Source organism: Lipotes vexillifer, unplaced genomic scaffold (assembly GCF_000442215.2).
Source record: "Lipotes vexillifer unplaced genomic scaffold, Lipotes_vexillifer_v1.1 scaffold135, whole genome shotgun sequence".
In the NCBI taxonomy this organism is placed as follows: domain Eukaryota; kingdom Metazoa; phylum Chordata; class Mammalia; order Artiodactyla; family Lipotidae; genus Lipotes; species Lipotes vexillifer.
Window position 1 is genome coordinate 1,854,576 of NW_006774574.1, and position 7,540 is coordinate 1,862,115.

A 7,540-nucleotide genomic window follows, 5' to 3' on the forward strand; every position below is an offset into this window, starting at 1 on the left:
GGAATTGGTTATTAGCACTGACATTCAATTGTTTAAATATAATTAAAATTTTCTCAGGGGTATCCTACAGGCTGTCTGGTTGTGTGTTCTTAATTTATAAGAAAGCTGTTAAATCTAGAAGTCTGCTCACTAGTATTGCCATCTTCTGTTTAAGTTGCAGTGGATCCAAACCACTTTTTATGAAAGTAGGGCTTTCTGGAAACACGACTAAGCTCATGTCTAACTGCAAATGAAAGACTCTTTCTTTGGAATAGATGAGCTGCTCCACTGTTTTAACAGGAACTGTCTGGACCATTTATCTCCAATTTTCTTAAATTCTGAACTCAAGACTTTGGAGTCAAAGCATAAAGCAACAGGAAAGATTTAAAATATTTCCAGAAGTTCTGTAACTTAAATCTCAATTCACTCCTGATCATCATGTTTATGCAATTCCTGGGAATGATTACCTATTGCATTTACCGTGCTTCACTCAATGACTATTTATTTATTGAGGACCTGCTAGGTGCAAGTTTCTGTGCTGAGTATTGAGAATTCAGCAACCAACACAGAATCCCTGACTGCATGGGATTTCCAGTCTAAGCGCTTTTAATTTCCAGATGATTAGATGATTTGGGGGAAAGAAGTTGTATATGTGTGCAATCTCCAAAGCAATTTTATGCCTATTTGTTTCAGTAAACCTGACAGAAGCCTGATGTGGGCTTTCTTATTTTAAACAACTGGTCAACCTTACTCATGCTTTGGTAATCCAGAACACTCCAAATAATGTTACTACTTGAATTAGAGGGAGTGACACTTGGTTAAGAACTTTTCCTACATATGCATGTTAAGGATGCTGCGTGTGCTAAGGTTCCGTGGACACCTCCCTGATAGATTTCACAAGTTCCGGCTTCTTCCCACTGCCAGTGCTGCTCTTACCCCTTTAAGAGTTCCCCCAACAACAACTACAGATGCACATTGAAAATGTTCAATGTCAATGAAAATAAATTAAAGGGACTTCTGATATAGGTTTTCATCTGGTGCTCTGTTTGTGAACTTCATTCCAGAGAAGCTATGCATGATAGAACATTCACAGAATGATGGCTGATTAACAAATTAACTCCAAATCTGTCTCCACACTGTAACTTTTATTGACAGGCCGTAATTTGTGTCTTTGGATCAACACAGAGTCAGCCTCCTTCCTTTATCACATGACAGCTCTTAAAAAGTTTTAACTCAATTGTAATGTTCCTACTAATCTTCTCTCTATGAAGCTAAATCCATTGAGTCTTAAGAAAACCTGCATCATTTGATGTGGTTCAGAGATTTTCCAACATTCTAGTCATTTGCTTCTCTCTGTTTCAATGCAGGTACCTCCACGTTCCTCTACTCTGGCGAGATGTTATTGATGAAAGTTCTGAGGTAGAGAATCTTCCATATTGCTTCCTTATTTTGTCTATTAATCTGTAATCTTACCAAAAGTTTCCTAAAATAATTTGATCAGTAATCACAAAAGGTTATATGGTAGTGGTTAAAATGTGTCTCAGGAATTAAACTTCCTATCTTCAAATCTGAGCACTGCTAATTACTAGCTTTGTAACCTTGAACCAGTTCATTAACTTCTTAGGGCTCTTTCTGAGTATGTAAAATGGGGACGGTAAGAAAAATACGTAGCTCATTTGGCTGTTGTGAGAGAATTACAACAAATGAGGTAAAGCAATAAACACCCACATAGGAATGGAAACACAGAAAGCACTGTTAGAACTGTTAGCTATTTTTACTAATACCAAGAGCACTTCCAGAAATGACAAATAACATGATGCTTAATTCAGGTAATCAAGTTCCTTTTTTTCTGATTATTTGAAATGTTATATTGTATCAGACGTTGATGTCTAAAATGAGTGCAAGTCTGATAAACCCTTTGTGAAATCAACTTGTGATTTATTTCGATACTTGGAAACTCCAATTCTGTTGCACTTTGAACACACTAGCTCATTCCAAAGGTTATAGCATAATTGTTTTAAAATGCCAAATGTAGACAGGTTTGATTCATATATTTTAAATATATCTACTTTTTTTACAAGACTGAGAAAGTTTTAGGAACACAGTTTCATTTTTCTCAATATACACTTTGAGTTTAAAATGAGGAAGATGGCAGTTATTCATATTTAGTAGATGGGGAAACTAAGGAATTGAAGGTTTGAGTTAGTTGTGAAAGACCACTCTGACGCTTAAAAGTAGAATGAATATTATTTTTTTAACATCTTTATTGGAGTATAATTGCTTTACAATGGTGTGTTAGTTTCTGCTGTGTAACAAAGTGAATCAGCTATACATATACATACATACCCATATCTCCCCCCTCTTGCGTCTTCCTCACACCCTCCCTATCCCACCCCTCTAGGTGGACACAAAGCACCTAGCTGACCTACCTGTGCTATGTGGCTGCTTTCCACTAGCTATCTATTTTACATTTGGTAGTATATATATGTCCATACCATTCTCTCACTTCGTCCCAGCTTCCCCTTCCCCTTCCCCGTGTCCTCAGGTCCATTCTCTATGTCTGCATCTTTATTCCTGTCCTGCTGCTAGGCTCTTCAGAACGATTTTTTTTTTTTACATTCCATATATATGTGTTAGCATATGGTATTTGTTTTTCTCTTTATGACTCACTTCACTCTGTGTGACAGTCTCAAGGTCCATCCACCTCACTACAAATAATTCAATTTCATTCCTTTTTCTGGCTGAGTAATATTCCACTGTATATATGTGCCACATCTTCTTTATCCATTCATCTGTCGATGGACACTTAGGTGGCTTCCATGTCCTGGCTATTGTAAATAGAGCTGCATTGAACATTGTGGTACATGACTCTTTTTGAATTACGGTTTTCTCAGGGTTTATGCCCAGTAGTGGGATTGCTGGGTTGTATAGTAGTTCTATTTTTAGTTTTTTTGAGGAACCTCCATACTGTTCTCCATAGTGCCTATATCAATCTACATTCACACGAACAGTGCAAGAGGGTTCCCTGTTCTCCACACCATCTCTAGCATTTATTGTGTGTAGATTTTTTGATGATGGCCATTCTGACCAATGTGAGGTGATACCACATTGTATTTTGATTTGCTTTTCTCTAATGATTAATGATGTTGTGCATCCTTTCATGTGTTTGTTGGAAGTCTGTATATCTTCTTTGGAGAAATGTCTATTTAGGTCTTCTGCCCATTTTTGGATTGGGTTGTTTTGGGTTTTTGGTTTTTTTTTTTGATATTGAGCTGCATGGGCTGCTTATATATTTTGGAGATTAATCCTCTGTCAGTTGCTTCATTTGCCAATTTTTTCTCCCATTCTGAGGGGTGTCTTTTCATCTTGTTTATGGTTTCCTTTGCTGTGCAAAAGCTTCTAAGTTTCATTAGGTCCCATTTGTTTATTTTTGTTTTTATTTCGATTTCTCTAGGAGGTGGGTCAAAAAGGATCTTGCTGTGATTTATATCATGGGGTGTTCTGCCTATGTTTTCCTGTAAGAGCTATATAGTGTCTGGTCTTACATTTAGGTCTTTAATCCATTTTGAGTTTATTTTTGTGTTTAGTGTTGGGAAGTGTTCTAATTTCATTCTTTTACATGTAGCTGTCCAGTTTTCCCAGCACCACTTATTGAAGAGGCTGTCTTTTCTCCATTGTATATTCTTGCCTCCTTTATCAAAATAAGGTGACCATATGTGCATGGGATTATCTCTGGGCTTTCTATCCTGTTCCATTGATCTATATGTCTGTTTTTGTGCCAGTACCATACTGTCTTGATTACTGTAGCTTTATAGTATAGTCTGAAGTCAGGGAGCCTGATTCATCCAGTTCCGTTTTTCTTTCTCAGTAACTTTGGCTATTCGGGGTCTATTGTGTTTCCATACAAATTGTGAAATTTTTTGTTCTAGTTCTGTGAAAAATGCCATGGAATTTGATAGGGATTGCATTGAATCTGTAGATTGCTTTGGGTAGCATAGTCATTTTCACAATATTCGTTCTTCCAATCCAAGAACATGGTATATCTCTCCATCTGTTGGTATCATCTTTAATTTCTTTCATCAGTGTCTTCTAGTTTTCTGCATATAGGTCTTTTGTCTCCTTAGGTAGGTTTATTCCTAGGTATTTTATTCTTTTTGTTGCAATGGTAAATGGGAGTGTTTCCTTAATTTCTCTTTCAGATTTTTCATCATTAGTGTATAGGAATGCAAGAGATTTCTGTGCATTAATTTTATATCCTGCTACTTTACCAAATTCATTGATTAGCTCTAGTAGTTTTCTCATAGCATCATTAGGATTCTCTATGTATAATATCATGTCATCTGCAAGCAGTGACAGTTTTATTTCTTCTTTTCTAATTTGTATTCTTTTTATTTCTTTTTCTTCTCTGATTACTGTGGCTAAAACTTCCAAAACCATGTTGAATAATAGTGGTGAGAGTGGGCAACCTTGTCTTGTTCCTGATCTTAGTGGAAATGATTTCAGTTTTTCACCATTGAGAACAATGTTGACTGTGGGTTTGTCATATATGGGCTTTATTATGTTGATGTAACTTCCCTCTATGCCTACTGCCTAGAGGGTTTTTATCATAAACGTGTGTTGAGTTTTGTCGAAAGCTTTTTCTGCATCTATTGAGATGAGATGGTTTTTCTCCTTCAATTTGTTAATATGTTTTATCAGATTGATTGATTAGCATATATTGAAGAATCCTTGCATCCCTTGGATACACCCCCCTTGATCATGGTGTAAGATCCTTTTAATGCGCTGGTGGATTCTGTTTGCTAGTATTTTGTTGAGGATTTTTTCACCCATGTTCATTATTGATATTGGCCTGTAGTTTTCTTTCTTTGTGGCATCTTTTTCTGGTTTTGGTATCAGGGTGTTGGTGGCCTCATAGAATGAGTTTGGGAGTGTTCCTCTCTCTGCTATAATTTGGAAGAGTTTACGAAGGATAGGTGTTAGCTGTTCTCTAAATGTTTGATAGAATTTGCCTGTGAAGCCATCTGGTCCTGGGATTTTGTTTGTTGGAAGGATTTTAATCAAAGTTTCAATCTCAGTGCTTGTGATCCGTCTGTTTATATTTTCTATTTCTTCCTGGTTCAGTCTCGGAAGGTTGTACTTTTCTAAGAATTTGTCCATTTCTTCCAGGTTTTCCATTTTATTGGCATAGTGTTGCTTGTAGTAATCTCTCATGATCTTCTGTATTTCTGCAGTGTCAGTTGTTACTTCTCCTTTTTCATTTCTAATTCTATTGATTTGTCTTCTCCCTTTTTTTCTTGATGACTCTGGCTAACTGTTTATCAATTTTGTTTATCTTCTCAAAGAACCAGCTTTTAGTTTATTGATCTTTGCTATCATTTCCTTCATTTCTTTTTCATTTATTTCTGACCTGATCTTTATGATTTCTTTCCTTCTGCTAACTTTGGGTTTTTTTTTTTTTTGTTCTCTTTCTCTAATTTCTTTAGGTATAAGGTTAAGTTGTTTATTTGAGATGTTTCGAGTTTCTTGAGGTAGGATTGTATTGCTATAAACTTGTCTCTTAGAACTGCTTTTGCTGCATCCCATAGGTTTGGGGTTGTTGTGTTTTCATTGTCATTTGTTTCTAGGTATTTTTAAATTTCCTCTTTGATTCCTTCAGTGATCTCTTGGTTATTTAGTGGTGTATTGTTTAGCCTCTGCGTGTTTGTATGTTTTACAGATTTTTTTCCTGTAACTGATATCTAGTCTCATAGTGCTGTGTTCAGAAAAGAGACTTGATAAGATTTCAATTTTCTTAAATTTACCAAGGCTTGATTTGTGACCCAAGCTATGATCTATCCTGGAGAATGTTCCATGAGCACTTGAGAAGAAAGTGTATTCTGAAGTTTGTGGGTGGAATGTCCTATAAATATCAGTTAAGTCCATCTTGTTTAATGTATCATTTAAAGCTTGTGTTTCCTTATTTATTTTCATTTCAGATGATCTGTCTATTGGTGAAAGTGGGGTGTTAAAGTCCCCTACTATGATTGTGTTACTGTCGATGTCCCCTTTTATGGCTGTTAGCATTTGCCTTATGTATTGAGGTGCTCCTATGTTGGGTGCATAAATATTTACAACTGTTATATCTTCTTCTTGGATTGATCCCTTGATCATTATGTAGTGTCCTTCTTTGTGTATTGTAATAGTCTTTATTTTAATGTGTATTTCATCTGATATGAGGATTGCTACTCCAGCTTTCTTTTGATTTTCATTTGCATGGAATATCTTTCTCCATCCCTTCACTTTCAGTCTGTATGTGTCCCTAGGTCTGAAGTGGGTCTGTTGTAGACAGCATAAAAACGGGTCTTGTTTTTGTATCCATTCAGCCAGTCTATGTCTTTTGGTTGGACCATTTAATCCTTTTACATTTAAGTTAATCATAGATATGTGTGTGCCTATTACCATTTTCTTAATTGTTTTGGGTTTGTTATTGTAGGTCTTTTCCTTCCCTTGTGTTTCCTGCTTAGAGAAGTTCCTTTAGTATTTGTTGTAGAGCTGGTTTGGTGGTGCTGAATTCTCTTAGCTTTTGCTTGTCTGTAAATGTTTTAATTTCTCCGTTGAATCTGATTGAGATCCTTGCTGGGTAGAGTAATCTTGGTTGTAGGTTTTTCCCTTTCATCACTTTAAACATGTCCTGCCACACCCTTCTGGTTTGCAGAATTTCTGCTGAAAGATCAGCTGTTAACCTTATGGGGATTCCTATGTATGTTTCTTTCTGTTGTTGTTTTAAATATTTTTTCTTTGTAGTTAATTTGTGATAGTTTGATTAATATGTGTCTTCGTGTGTTTCTCCTTGTATTTGTCATGTATGGGACTCTCTGCACTTCCTGGACTTGACTATTTCCTTTCCTATATAGTTTTCAACTATAATCTCTTCAAATATTTTCTCAGTCCCTTTCTTTTTCTCTTCCTCTTCTGGGACCCCTAGAATTCTAATGTTGGTACGTTTAATGTTGTCCCAGAGGTCTCTGAGATTGTCCTCGATTCTTTTCATTCTTTTTTCTGTATTCTGTTCTGTGGTAGTTATTTCCACTCTTTTATCTTCCAGGTCACTTATCCATTCTTCTGCCTCAATTATTCTGCTATTGATTCCTTCTAGAGAATTTTAAATTTCATTTATTGTGTTGTTCATCACTGTTTCTTTGCTCTTTAGTTCTTCCAGGTCCTTGTTAAACGTTTCTTATATTTTCTCCATTCTATTTCCAAGATTTTGGACCATCTTTACTATCATTACTCTGAATTCTTTTTCAGGTAGACTGCCTATTTCCTCTTCACTTGTTTGTTCTGGTGGGTTTTTACCTTGCTCCTTCATCTGCTCTGTATTTCTCCATCTTCTCATTTTGCTTAAGTTACTGCATTTTGGGGCTCCTGTTCACAAGCTGCAGGTTCATAGTTCCTGTTGTTTTTGGCATCTACCCACAGTGGTCAAGGCTGGTTCAGTGGGTTGTGTAGGTTTCCTGGTGGAAGAGACTGGTGCCTGTGTTCTGGTGGATGAGGCTGGCTCTTGTCTTTCTGGCGGGCAGGA